Source organism: Schistocerca americana, chromosome 11, assembly GCF_021461395.2.
Source record: "Schistocerca americana isolate TAMUIC-IGC-003095 chromosome 11, iqSchAmer2.1, whole genome shotgun sequence".
Taxonomy (NCBI): Eukaryota; Metazoa; Arthropoda; class Insecta; order Orthoptera; family Acrididae; genus Schistocerca; species Schistocerca americana.
The window spans coordinates 134,554,105-134,568,923 of NC_060129.1; the positions used below are offsets into that span (position 1 = coordinate 134,554,105).

The 14,819-nt window shown below is 43.5% G+C and overlaps 1 protein-coding gene across 2 annotated transcripts in view; it reads right to left on the minus strand.

Annotated features, from left to right (window-relative positions):
* The window catches only part of LOC124554112 (ankyrin-1-like), a 78,103-nt gene that overhangs the window by 48,425 nt on the left and 14,859 nt on the right, over positions 1 to 14,819 (minus strand). Inside the window, exon 1 of one of the 2 annotated variants that reach the window (XM_047128178.1) lies at positions 12,231 to 13,114. The exons of the other annotated variant lie outside the window; for it this stretch is intronic. The gene's annotated coding sequence lies outside the window, so the exon portion shown is untranslated. Of the gene's footprint in view, positions 1 to 12,230; positions 13,115 to 14,819 lie in introns of those variants that run through there. 2 annotated transcript variants of the gene reach the window in all.

Here is a 14,819-nt window from a genome sequence, read left to right on the forward strand (position 1 = left end):
GCTCAGCGTGAAACATCGCTTTCAAACGATATGAAGCACACAAAATGCACCGTCATGAATGTAACTGTATATCGTCATGTGCATAACCGTAATACGTTACAGTGCTCTTTTCCAACACACTTCTCGTGTATCAATCAAATCTAAACATAAGCACCACAGAATTAATATCGTGATGGGGCATGTAGTGAAACTAAGTAACCACCTACAGATCCAAACCTGAGACGACTTTGCGGAATGTCGTGGTGGGTACTTTGTTCACCGAAGCCGTTCTTCGCTGCGCCGTGACGTCAGTCTCGCTGCTGCCCCCCCCACACACCGGTGTGCTCGCAGCAGCCGGTCTCCACCAGCATAGCCGCGTGACGTCACCCGCTGACCCTGGACAGGCGACCCGCAGTTATCTGCACTGCGCGGACGCCCGATTCCTGCCCACAAACCGCTGTTCCGCCGTGCCACCGCGTCTCCTCTAAGCTTCCAGGCTTGCAGCGAAATGACGACGACGATGACGAGAAAAATCGAGAAACTGCGGCCAATAAAGACGCCTTACCGAGGATCACGCCACCCACGCGCCATTCGTGGGCGGAAGAGGAACCTAAATTTTTCCTGTCTGTTCCCTTGTGCTGCGCCGAGTACGCTGGCCGGAACTTATTCTGTGGCGGCTGTTTTTTGCAGTAACCCTTATATATTTGGGCTGGTCACTTTCAACAGTTCCCAGTAAGTTGCTGTTGTCTGCGCTCTGATTCGTTGATGCAGAAGAGACTGACCGGTCGCCGTATTCGGTTATATACTACCGGAGCACTGGTGACATTTTGTGGCTTTGTATTGAACAAAGAGCAAGGAAAAAATCCCTCGAAATCTCGTAGTTACAGGTACGAATTCTTACAATATAACCGCGCAGAATACCGCTGTATGACGTCATCCCCGCTAGCTGCACTTACTTTAGGTTCAAATACCAAGTTTAATTTCTGACGCTTCAAACTAAGCACAATAAGAAACTAACTACAGTAAGGTACGCACTGTGGACCACTACACAAAAACTGTCACGAGTTGACGCCATCGTTTTCTTTAGTCCTGTGAAATATTTCGGTCGAGTCAAGTCACGTTAATAAATCTTTGCGTGAGTTTATAAAAAACTGCACCGTTCATCATGTAATGAATATGTTTTTGAAGCGCCTACATAAAAGAGGCTACAAAAATGGTATTAATTCTCTTTTAGCCAATTTAGAGACTAACCGTCCATAGATATAATTTTCATGTTTACGTCCATCTAGGTGGTAACGATTATTTGCATATTGTTATGTAAATAAGTAAAAAAGAGGAAATAATTTGTACACGCGGTAAGTATAAAGAAATACGCAATACTAATTTCTGTAAGAGAAAAAGAAAGAGAAACAGCTGTTTGAAACTCATATATAAGGAGACAAAAATCCCTGACTTGCCGGTCGTCTTGTTTCCTTCGAGTTGGCACAATTTACACGACGAAAGAAAGAAGGCATGGAAGGTCGGGGACATATTTTGATAAACAGTAAGGAGAGCGATATTTGCTATCAGCAGATTTGCCCAAGTATTAAGCATTTTAATCGTAAACAAAAAAAGAGACGGAATTATTCGTGAGTGGTAACGAAAATTCATTGTATCAGCTGTGCAACTCAGAGACAAGCAAAGGTCCTGCAGTGCTTTATAGAGGACGTTACTTCACCTACTGTGGCATTTCGTAACTGGTAATCGCAGTTTTACCTACGGAAAGGAACGACTATTCAGTGATACTGTAAGTGAACTAAGGGTAGGTAGGGCGTGAATTACAAGTTAATGAACAGCAACACTGACAGCTCACCATACACTAGGTATTTAGTCGTTAGAAAGCACTTGTGTATAAATTTCTCATTATTATTTTGAAAGAAGAATAAAGCCATTGATGCAGTGTTTTTCGTACTCGGCTCTCCACATAACGAACTTCTACATCCAATTTTAGAATTCAAACACTTACACTCGACGTATTAACGATACCTGCGTCTTTGTATACGTCAGTTACACGCGGAACTGCATCGGTTACATGTACGTACATAATTAAATTGTGTACCAGAGAGGAGTAATATGGGTGCAATAGAAGTAGGCATATACTCATCATTGCTTACGGAAAGATTCCCGACACTAAGGTACACAGTGTATGTACTGGGATTAAAGTCAGCACGTGAAGTGTAACCAAGCGCCTTCAGAAAGTACCAGATTCTGTGAATTAAATACAGGGCGTTTCAAAAAGAAAGAGCAGATTTCAAACATTTATTTCTCAAAAACTACAAATGATAGAAACACAATTCAAACGTTTCTTGTCAGAGAAAGGTTCAAAGTTTTTCAATGGTCCGCGCAGAAGTTCCATGCAAATCCGCAGTGGCGCTGGCGTTTGTTTGTAGGAAAATGGCGACGACACCACAGGAACGATCATTTTGTGTGCTGCAATTTGCAAAGTTAGAGTCCATTGTTGGTGTGCAACGTGCATTCCGCCGTCAATTCAACAAACAGCCGCCTCGTCATAAGCAAATTTATGAGTGGCATCACAGATTCGTAGAAGATGGTTGCATCTGCAAGCGAAAAAGCACGGGTCGTCCACGCACATCGGATGAAAATGTCGAGCGTGTCCGTGCAGCTTACGAAAGGAGCCCTAGAAAATCCACGGCACGGGCAAGTCACGAACTAAACATGTCTAAAACAACGGTTATGGCGCGTTCTGAGTAGGCCGTCTGCACATGAAGCCGTACAAACTGCAGTTATTGCAAGCATTGCGTCCTGACGACCACAACAAAAGGTTCGAATTTTCAACTGCAATTCTACAGGACATGGAAGAGGACAATTTTGCCGAACCGATTAATTTTTTCAGATGAATCAACGTTCTACATTTCTGGTAAAGTTAATCGGCATAACGTACGAATTTGGGCGAGTGAAACTCCGAGGGACGTTATTCAACATGAAAGAGACTCACCAAAGGTTAACGTCTTTTGTGCAATTTCGGTAAACAAAGTTTATGGACCTTTCTTTTTCATGGAGAAAACTATCACAGGAACCATTTACCTGGACATGTTAGAAAACTGGCTATTTCCTCAACTTCAGGAAGATTCAAATCACTTCATCTTCATGCAAGATGGCGCCCCACCACACTTCTCTGAACCTGTACGACGGTACCTAAATAACACCATTCCAGGACGGTGGATTGGAAGAGCAGGAGCACAAGATCAATGTCATCGTCTGTGGCCCTCCCAGGTCACCAGACCTTACTCCCTGCGATTTTTATTTGTGGGGGTACATAAAGGACTGTGTTTATGTCCCACCTATGCCCGCTACTCTTCAAGAGGTACGACATCGAATTGTTGCGGCCGTGAATTCGGTAACTAAAGACCAGTTGCGTCGTGTGTGGCAAGAAATGAGATACCGGTTTGATATTTGTCGTGTAACAAATGGTGCTCATATTGAGGTACAGTTTTGATATTTGTTGTGTAACATTTGGTACTCATATTGAGTGAAGGACCGTTGGAATTGTGTTTCTATCATTTGTAGTTTTTGAGAAATAAATGTTTGAAATCTGCTCTTTCTTTTTGAAACGCCCTGTATTAGGCGCAGCAGTGATTAATTGTAAGGGCACAGAAGTACTTTGATGGTTAACATTTCGCGGGTGTTCCTGTAGGCACGTTACGTGTACAGATATTACGTACGTTATTGAAATAATTCGTAAATGCAGGCACGTTACGTGTACAGATATTACGTACGTTATTGAAATAATTCGTAAATGCAGGCACGTTACGTGTACAGATATTACGTACGTTATTGAAATAATTCGTAAATGCAATGTTGTCAACCAGACTGACTAAGAATTTAAAGACTTCTTGGCCTTGTGTAAAATGAGCAAGGGGATCGAGATCACGGGTTGGGCTGCTCAGCACCGTACTGGTGTAGAAACTGAAGACGACGCGTAAAAGGCGAGACAGAGGGCTACCATCAACGATTCACTCGTTTCCAGAATTCACATTTTTCCGAAGTATTAGATGTACGAATATGATTGTATGCCATTACGAATTCAGCGCCTTGCCAAAATGCCGACACGGCAAGACTTTCCATGTGTTGGAACATGCGAGGTATTTGACCAAATGTGGCAGCTGCAAAAAACCGTGTAAGGGGGGGGGGGGGGGGGCTAAACGAGATTTCTGTACGCAGTCCACACAAGTCAACAGCACGCAGAAGCCACGAACTCTGAACACCGCAGCAAAGTGTGTGGAAGACAGTGCGTCGGCGGTTACACTTCAAACCGTACCGTCTGGATCCCTTACAACAATTAAAAGCGGACTGTTACGGCCGGCGCCTCCACATTTGCGCCACATTGCAGGGATCAATTGCGGATGGACATTTCGCCCCCACGCTGATATTCAGCGACAAAGCAACTAACACTTTTCTGAAAAAGTTGGTCTCCGGAATGTGAGAGTGTGCCGTACTGAAGATCCTCACCAAATTTCGGCCCATGAACGCGATTCACCGAGGGTTAATGTTTCCTGTGCAGTATGACAGGCGAAGCTGAATGGGCCGTTTCAATACTGTGAGACAACTGTGGCGGGTACATCTTATCTCGATATGTTGCAGTTGTTTCGACTACTCATTCCTTCAGGGAGCATCGATGTTTGTCGCTACCTAAACGACGAAATTTCGCATCGCTGGATTCGCCGTAGGCGGTTAACCCAAGTGCTGATCAGCTTGCAAAAGCACTTAACAATGGATGTTTGAAAATCTGAAACTGGTCACGGGTTTGTGGAATTAAACTGTGTGTGTCGTAATTGCGGTTGTCTCCTATATTTAAGTCATAATGTTTATGATTGAACTACAGCCCTGTCTCTCTTAATATTTATTTTCGAAAATCTAGCGATTAAAATAGGGTTTCATTGCACTGTGGCTGACTCAAATGAACTTGAAATATTAGCAGAAGGCCACTCTATCACTGACTACACAAAGTAGAGGCCATAATGGATGTTACCGAGAACTCGCGTCACAGGTATGTATGCACGATGATCTTCAGAGCCATTTTGTTTCTTTTTAGACCACTCAGCCAATGGGCTTGCGAAAATTTGAAAGGGCGCGAAACACAGGAAAGTAACCGTGAGACGCAGTACAAAAAACAGACAAGAAAACACCGCGGGCGGGAGAGCGCGGTCTGTACTCGTCCGGAGAGTGGGGCTGCCGCGGGGCGCCGTGCTCACGTGTCGGGGGCGTGCGCGGCTGGCTGGCTGCACAGACTGCACAGTAGAGGTGGGCCAAACGGTTATTCTGGAGTAACCGTTATCACAGTTCCAGTTATTCTTTGATAACCGTTATCGTTAACGGTTATTAAGAACTGCCAAGTTATTTTTCGCTAGCGAATACCGATAACTCCGACAGTTAAATAACGACATAGTTGGAATCCATCAGTTTAGTTATCAGTATAACTGCGAGTAGTGTGAAATAGCAGGAATGTCGTATGAATCGTGTCATAACCTCAGCTTATTAACTCCGGGTACATTTTAGTGGATGTTAGAACGATTATTAGTGTTTCAGATTATATGTTTGTAGGTTATCGGTCGCTATTAGAAATATTATCTTCGCAGCTGCGACAGAAAGTACGCGGAACTTCGCCAAAGCACTGTTTAAGTAAAATGTTAACAACGTGCGTTTTTAAGTATGAAGTAATATGTAAACTGAGTACTGTAGGTTAAATTCGAAGCTTAATTTCTTGTGCTGCTCACATAATAGAATAAAGTATAAAGCCTTGTAATACAACAAAAAATATACGTAATGTCACAGATTCGTTTACTCCTGTGCTGTAAAAGCTAGTCCTATTGGGGAAAGTGTGAGTACGCTAATCCAAGTTTTATGTCATATTTGCAAACTGCTCGATTTCTCCAGCGACAGCATGTTTATAACATATGAAGACATGCAGATCGAAAAGGTTGACAGTGTTACATTTCTGGGACTACAACTCGATAAGAAATTCAGTTGGGAAGGGCATACCACATTTTTTCATTCTATTATTTCATAAGGGAACATATTCTGTGGTAACTCATCAAACGTAGCAAAAGTTTTTCGCATGTAAAAGCGTGTAATAAAAATCGTTTGTGGTATCAATTCAAAGAACATCATGTAGGAACCTGTTCAAGGAACTTTGTATTCTAACCACTGCTTCCTAATATATTTATTCCTTAATGAAATTTGTTACAAGTATTTCCAACCAATAGCTTAATACATAATATCAGTACTAGAAATGGGAACAGCAATCTACGCCGGCCGGTGTGGCCGTGCGGTTCTAAGCGCGTCAGTTTGGAACCGCGTGACCGCTACGGTCGCAGGTTCGAATCCTGCCTCGGGCATGGATGTATGTGATGTCCTTAGGTTAGTTAGGTTTAAGTAGTTCTAAGTTCTAGGGGACTGATGACCTCAGTAGTGAAGTCCCATAGTGCTCAGAGCCATTTTTGAACAGCAATCTACATAAAGATCTAAAATTACTTACCTTGGTCCAAAAGAGGTCCAATATTCAGGAACATGCATTTTCAATAAGCTGCCAGCAAGTCAGCAACCATTAAAAACTTGGTTTCAGATAAGGCACGGTTTACAGAGTGTTTGAATGACTATTTGATACATAAGTGTCTGATTCCACCCATCATCAATATGCCGGAAATGTATTTTAAGTGTGTCTATGACGTCACTACATACACATGGCAACAAGCACGAAGATACATATAAATAATGCAATAACATTTCCCACCAAAAATACAATCAAACCAATGGGACAACTGCGGGAAGTTGGGGGTTTTAGGGTGAGGACAAGCTAGTAAAAAAAACACCATGATCCCAAAACACAAAATGAAGAACAAAAAGAAAAAAATACAGCATTCTGCTACACCAACAAAAATCTGCAGGAATCGGACACTTCCCTTGAACAATATAGGTCAACTATAGGTGACCATACCAAAACACCAATACCCACAACTAAAAGTACGAAAATTGGAATCAGACATTTCTCTTGACCTACATAGGTCAACCTCAGATGACGATACTAAAACATCAACACACACAATTATGAGAATGGGAATCGGTCATTATCTGGTGCCCTATGTAGGTCCACCACAGCTACTGATGCCAAAAAACCAACACCTACAACTGCGAAAAATAAAACCGCAATCCCAAAAGTCCACAAATCAATCATCCCTACATAAATTAAATCACACTCAATACTTCATAAATACACAAAACATTACAGCTAGAAAAAAAAAAAATTAATTACCACCAGCAAATTCCGGCACTGCAACCCCCCCCCCCCCCCCCACACACACACACACAAAAACCAACTCATAAACACCGTGCCGTAATGACATTCACACTCCATAACACCTTTACGTCGAAGCAGACGGGTGGAATCAGACGCTTCCAGTGACCCCTCCTACTCTGTAGATGAATATCGTAACAGAGACTGATAGACCAGCTTAGGTAAAAATTCTGCTATATTTCAGTTTTGACAGCACTTGGTTGCAACAGTCAAGATCGGGTATTCTGTGTACGATAAATTTATTAAAAGTACGTAACTGTGTTTTATTCTGTCAGTGTACCAATTCTGTAAATATTAGCAGTTACTGTGATATATTCACGTATTTTGACAATCTCCTGACAAATGATGAGGATAATTATTATATTCCACTGTATTATGTTATACTTTCTGACATGTTATTTGTCATTCGTGATGGCCAGCGGCTATTTCCGTAGCAGTACGAAAATATTTGTTCGCTCCAGTTACTATCCTCTCTGGAAATATCACCTGGAACTACGACCTTTAACTGGAGTCACCGAGTCAGGAACGTCTAGACACACAGTTATTCCGTTACCAGCTTCCAGGTTATCTGTGGTGGTAGCCCGATAACTACCAGAGAACTAGAACTACGAGCCAATAACGATAACTGCCAGAGGAGAATACCGGCTCTGACAGTTATTTCCATAGTCGCTCGAATTCCTTAGTAACTTTCCTTGTACTATCCGTCCAAGCTAAATTAACACGTAAGGCGGTGGCTTAAGGGAACGACCGTACTTGTTAATGCCTGTACTGCAGCTCCTATCAGCCACGGCTCGAACATTAACTTTATTTAACTGTTTATGCTAAAAGTAACGAAGGCCCACGAAATAGTACACAGTTCTTATCAACAGATGGCGCGCAGTCTCACAGTTATTCCCATGGTCTATAGAACGCCTCCAAATGCGCAGTACGATCTTCGGTCAACAGATGGCGCGAGGCACTGTTGACACTAAACAGTTATTGAAATAACTGCCAGAATCAGAGGAACGGTTATGGCAGTAACCGTTACTTCTCAGTAACCGGTTATTTCTATCAGTTACGTTATTTTTTGCCACCTCTACTGCACAGGCTGCGTGCGTCTCTCGCACACGCAAAGTTGCACAGGTATACGTGCCTTCACACTAGGAACAAACGGTGCCCAGCACTGAACCTGCCGATTCCAACTGTGCATCACCAAAACGGACATAGAACACTCTTCGAAAGCTAACATGCGTGAAATACGTGCCACACAAAAATTGTTACTGTAACATTTCATTTCTTTGGCTCCGCTGAGTGACAACCATACTGTATCCTGACAACCTGTACCAGAACTCTGGCTAAGCAACGGACCACTTCTCCACAACACACTTTACAAAAAATAATATAGCAGCCACGCGTTCTGTTGTATCCGTGAGTGTGTCACGCAGCACACCATTACGCCACGGGTCAATGTGGACGGCCGCTATCAGCAGCTGCGAGCTGCTCCAGTTTAGGCAGCCGCCTGTACTGGAAATACGGGTACTTGCAGAGCCTTGATGCTTTGAGAAAAGTGAAAAACACGACGGAAGTCTGAGAAAACTGTAGATTTTTTTTTAACTGATTAACTACTAAATCGTTTATGACCACATGGGCCATCAAGGCGACAGCGAAATTTTCGCGAACCGTTTTTTCTCCGTCTGAGACACTGAAGTACCGGGTGCTCATAAGTAAAATGCAGCTACTGACCGAAGTCCACTGTGGTCTGTGATTGTCGTATGGCAGCGAAACACTGTAGACGTGCTAATGCGTTAACGCGAAACCAGTTTGCGCCGGAGGAAATCAATTCCAATGTTGGTTAGCAGGTGCGAATCTGTCACTGTGCAACACCTCACGGAAGTCTCCGGTGCTCATACTGAACAAGTTCTGCAAGTGGCGGATAATAATATCGACATTCCGCCTTTCTCACTTGTTTGTCCCTTCCTGTCCACATTCCGTTCCCAATGCATTAGATATGGGAACATTTCTTTCCAGTGTAAATCGGTTCCGCAAGGGCGCATTAGCATACCGAGTTTCGCTGCCATACAGCAGTCACAGCCCACGATGGAGCTCTGCGAGTGGCTCAACTTGAGACTGCAAGCAGCCAGTGGTAGAGCACGGTTCCTCCTGCACGCAGGCTACCCTCAGCCAGGTGTCAGGGCGACACCTCGCCACCGTCTCCACGTTGAGTCACGTTTACTGCCGGCCCAAGTATCATGTGAGACACCACAGTGTCAAGTATTATGCAGCTATCACATATTTTACTGGTGGACAGAACACCTAATGAATTGAAAGCACCCAGAAACATTGTAGACACTCGTCAGTCACGAGTGATGTGGCTACCTTATTATGGGCAGTCGATGTGTGACTCAAAACGGGGATTCCACACATTCGTGATTAAATGGCGGCCTTTTTAGGAAACTTTTGACTGCAGCTACTGTTCATCCGTCAACGTCAGTTTCCGACAATTCAGCACAACTAATCTCGCTACACACGAGACATTTTGAACAGGTCTTTAACACGGTGTGCATCAATTGCGTTGTATATTTTGTGATAGGCGAGTATAAATACGAAAACCACCACACACAGTTCCACGTCACGAAAGTGAAGGGCATTTAGAGCACCGATTCCGGGTTACTTATCACACACAAAATTCGCGCAAATTTTATCAAATCATCCTGTCCCTCATGTGTGACGACAGTCACTTTTCCGTGACAACACGCGTTCTTTGCTGCCATTGGATAAGGGGAGGACACTGGACAGTCGTCGTGTTGATCTACCTGTTTCCGAAGATAAAATTGTCAATTTTATGGTTTTGGTATTCAAATTTGCGTTTTACGACGATGTGCAGTCTAACTGACACATGGCATTTTTGAACTCTTCAAGACGGGTCGTCTTCAGTACTTTGTCATGCCGAAGTGTCTGTAAATGCGACGTCAGTGGCCACCCACGATTCCGAAACTGTGACTTACAATCAATAACGGGTAAGGCTTCTGTAACAGTACCTGGCTAAACGAAATAATGTTTACTGTAGGTTTCTGTCAAACAATTAGCAAATGCCCCCACAAATGTTTTAATTTTGACGTGATTCAGCCCTCTGACGAAAATTAACAACAAATCTATCTCGATTCTCGCAACTGTTGCACTGGAAATGGCACAAATTAAATCTAGGTTCTCTCGCCATTAGTGCCTGCACATAGAAATCTACACTGCACTTTAATCGTGTAATTTGAACGTGAAATGAAGAAGCTGGTAAGTGACGGCGTCAGAATCACCGACATTCATTCCTCCCTCACATAATACACGACTGAAGCGCAGGCCGCACACAACACGGCGCGTCTCACAGGTCGCTGACGCGTTGCTTTGTCGACACACCGGGCTCTCTCATCAGACAAATAGTAACACGAGAACAGCCCAACAAAGCGATGCAGCGTTGCAGAGCGCTAAAAAAAATTTCATCAGCAAATCACAAACGAGGAGACGTGACAGAGCGATAAAAAATACGAAATGTTTATTTCGTGAAGCACAAACATTACGATAAATTCTCAAGAATTTGCCAACTACTACGCAAATGGTCGCCTCTGTGTAATGAGGGTGTTGGGGAACGCTACAGATTGCTCGTTGACCATAACCTTAATTCCAGAACATTGTGAAAATACGGAAATGAACGCGAGTGCTGCGTCTCATCGCCACAAGCGTGTCGGCGTCACGCCACGAGTTGTGATTCGCGAACGGATTTCAGGATCCGCAACGCCCACGCACGAAACAGCTTCCTACGTCTCATTACTTTGCAGACGAGTTTACGTGTGTAACATCTGACATTAAGCATGTAAGCGAGATAAAGTTTAGAAACGGTTTGAAATTGTTCTTAATGTGTGTTCGAAAGCAAGTGCTCATTCTGAAATACTGGGTAAACACAGTCTGCTTAATTTGCGCTGCTTTTTAAAGAAAAGCCCGTTTATCGGGCGTCTAAATTTTCGACACGTCATGTCTACTGAAGTGTGGGCCGTACGACGATGTAATTGTTGCAGATACCCTACAGGGTGTGGGGATACTGTCTGCAAACTGCGTCGCGAATAGCTAGGTACCGACAGACTACAACGATACGTCTGATGCCCAAGTTGACTCCATGAACAGCGACAACGTGGCCGGAGTAGGGGGGTAGCGGAAAAATCTCTCCAGTTCTCGTAGTCTTGCGTGCAGTTTCTTGGAAGTCGGTAACTGCCCTCATTCTGAAATACTGTCCGACTAACGTCGGCGTATTTCGGCGCCCTTAGTCACGTTACCTCGCGACGCGCAATGTTTCCAACTTCGGTACTTCTCTTACTGTGTGACAACCGCAATTTAAGATTATACCTCTGAATGAGTACATCTTGACAACATTTCAGATGTCTGAATTCCGCCACATTACGCGAAACATTAAAAAATAAATTTCTGCCACGCCTGCAAGCCGCTACACGCCTTGTCGCACTAAAACTCGCTTACTGCAAAGTTCTGCGTTTGATGGTTTTCGTAAACTTGCGTCCTACGAACATAATCAAAAACGCGAGGTTTTCATTTTAAATGCCTGTTCTACGTGAATTCTGTGAAAATCTACACTGGGACATCGACACACTACCCGACTGAATGTGGGGTTATTTTCCATTCGTTCCACGTTCTTCTCGCTCAAGTTTTCATGGACTGGAGCAAGGCCATAAGTAACGACCAATAAATCACTGAACACTCAAAACGGTAATTTAACACACTGTTAGCCACCCCCTTTGTTCGTAGCGGTCGTAATTTTTCAAAGTATGACAAAGTGTTAGACAAGAGCAGTAAGTGAGTTACGCGACAAAAACCACACAAAAGCGTGCAGAACATCCGCCGCTCCCATAAATTCCTGCCTTACCTTTCTGAGGTATTCCCGTGGAGACACAAGATACACGAGCTCTGTCTGGGCAGGCAGGACAACGTGGCACGCTGCTTCCCTCCAGGCTGCTGCGTCACAACTGGGCCGCACAGACAGCAGGCTGCCCCACCCAGCGCTGACGTCACGGGGCGGCGTTGCCAGCTCGCGCGGCAGGCGAGGGAACGGCTGCAGCAGGGCGTCTACGTCTGTGTCGGCACTGCCGGACCGGCTGCGTCCCATCCACGTCACAGTCAGTCATCTCGAACCGCGCTATTCTGCTGGCAACACACACCCCCGTCGCCTGGCGCCCCAAAAACCGGATTTTGTAAACCGATTTCCCAGTACCGCTTTTGGTGAACGCAAAGATGGAACAAAGACGCCGCATTTTGGTCACGGGATGAGGAGAGGTGTGAACACAACATCTTCCGTCGTCGTGCTCAGTGCCAGTGACTTACGTGCGAGCTTCGCGATTCGTATCGATCATTTGCTACTCCAGAAATGACGGACGAGTGTGACAAGTTTTCGTTAAAGAAGGTTACAGGGATATCAATGCTGAGGTCATCGGTGCCTGGGCTCACGTACTACTTACTCTAACTTGAAACAAGTTACACTGAGCACGACACACATTTACCCTCAAACGTGTGTAGCAACTAAAATCATTCTGTGATTTCGTTGATACTGGATACGGGAAAGTTCTGGGTAGTATTAAAACTAGATGGTTGTCATTGTTGCCAGGAGTTACGAAAGTTATTGACATGTATGAACCTTTGAAATCTTGTTTTCTATCTCAGAATAGGTGTCCCACGTTGCTGAAACAAATTTTCGAGAACCGACAGTCACTTCTTTGGCTTCATTTCACACAATGCCCATTGAAAATGTTTTTAAATTCTATCCCAAAGTTGGAAATAACCACGGTTTCAGCTTGCTTCAAGAAATAATACCATTTTAATTAACTTGGAAAAGAAGGTACTTTCACTCAGTCAAAATACGAGCCTTTTACCAATTCTAAGACACTTTTGTGACTTGTTTGGAAAAGTAGAGTTCTCCACCTCAACCTCTGAAATCATCTCATTGGATAACACAAAAAAAATACTGTTTCTTGGGCTGAAATTTTAAATTTTCTGATAATTCTTAAGGCAGTCGACTCATGTGCAACATTTCAGACGAGATAGGATGCGTGAACAACATTGTATCCCAGAAACTTGAGGAATTGGAAAAAGCTAATTTGGAAACAGATGGGACTGTGCGATGTCTTCAATACACTTAGAAGTATAGGTACTTCGTGTAAAAATATAGACACGCTTGTGAGTTTTGCTCCTGCTGTACTATACACAAATATTGTTGTGGAAAGAATATTTTCAACTGTGAAGTCCCTTTGGAAGCTGGAATGTGTAGCGCCAAAACCACTTCATTCCCCACATGTGTTAGTGTGTCTCATATTAGAGGCCAAAAACGAACATAAAATTCTTTGTCACGCACAGAGTAGAGGTGTTCTTATTGGGTAACTGTACTGTCTAATTATTGGATTTATAGTGAATTCTTGCAACGGGTCTTTGTCCTCAGAAGTTGACTGTCTAAAGTAGTTGCTCTCTGTCCCAGTGTACTTAAAAGCAGAACAAGCAAGCATTCTTCAAAACTGTATAATGTATGGATGATCAGTGTCTGCATCAAGTAAATCCTACCCCATATTTGGCAGTTTGGGTTCCGCATTTGGAGGCTGCATTCGAGAGACACGTACCATATGTCGAAGTTTAAGCACCATTTAATATTTTCGTGTGTTTTAATTCAGACATAAACGTCGAGTGGCTCTTTACACACTACCTCATAGAGCCACTCTGCTTTCTAGTCAAGCTCCCTCAGATCATTCAGTTCTTATCCTCCCTTAATAGCGATCAATCAATAAAATTGTAATATGTTGTGTTGTGTATCCAGTACGAGGATATTTCATTCCTTAGCTCATACAACAGCCTGACAGGTGGTGGTTTTCTCTGCTATTTTTCCAGTACTTGAACGAATTTCAGCCACAATCTAAGTTTGTGTGTCTGGTGCGTGCTCAATGAAACGAAAACGAAAATAACCTCTGTTTGCCTGGTGGCTGTTGGTATTTGAAGTCAGGAACAGGTTTCATTCGGAACACCGACTTTGCCATTAAATCTGAATTTTGCGGAGAACAGGTAGCCTTCATAATGGCGACACCCTTTTGCACAGGATTTCGAGTCACCCCAGCGATCTTACGTTGATGCTGTGACTTTGTTAGGGTGTACTAACATGTAAATTTTATTTTCTACAGATCTCACACAATTACTTCATTGTGGTTGATCAGCGTTGTTGCTTGCTTTATGAAACAGTGTCGTCTTTGATGCCTGTTTTGAATTTTGTGTGAAGTGTGTTTATGGTACTTTGGGAGCTTTTCGTCGTAATCCTTTTCATTGGGGAGTTTTTTTAAATGTAATTAATGCTCGTGTGACGATAATTTTGCGCTGGGAATTGCGTGTGAAGCTCATTTTTATTCTATCAGGTTGCTTGTGATGAATACTCTTGTTTAGCCAGTGTGATGAACTTAGTAAAAATTTAGCATGTTATTTAAGT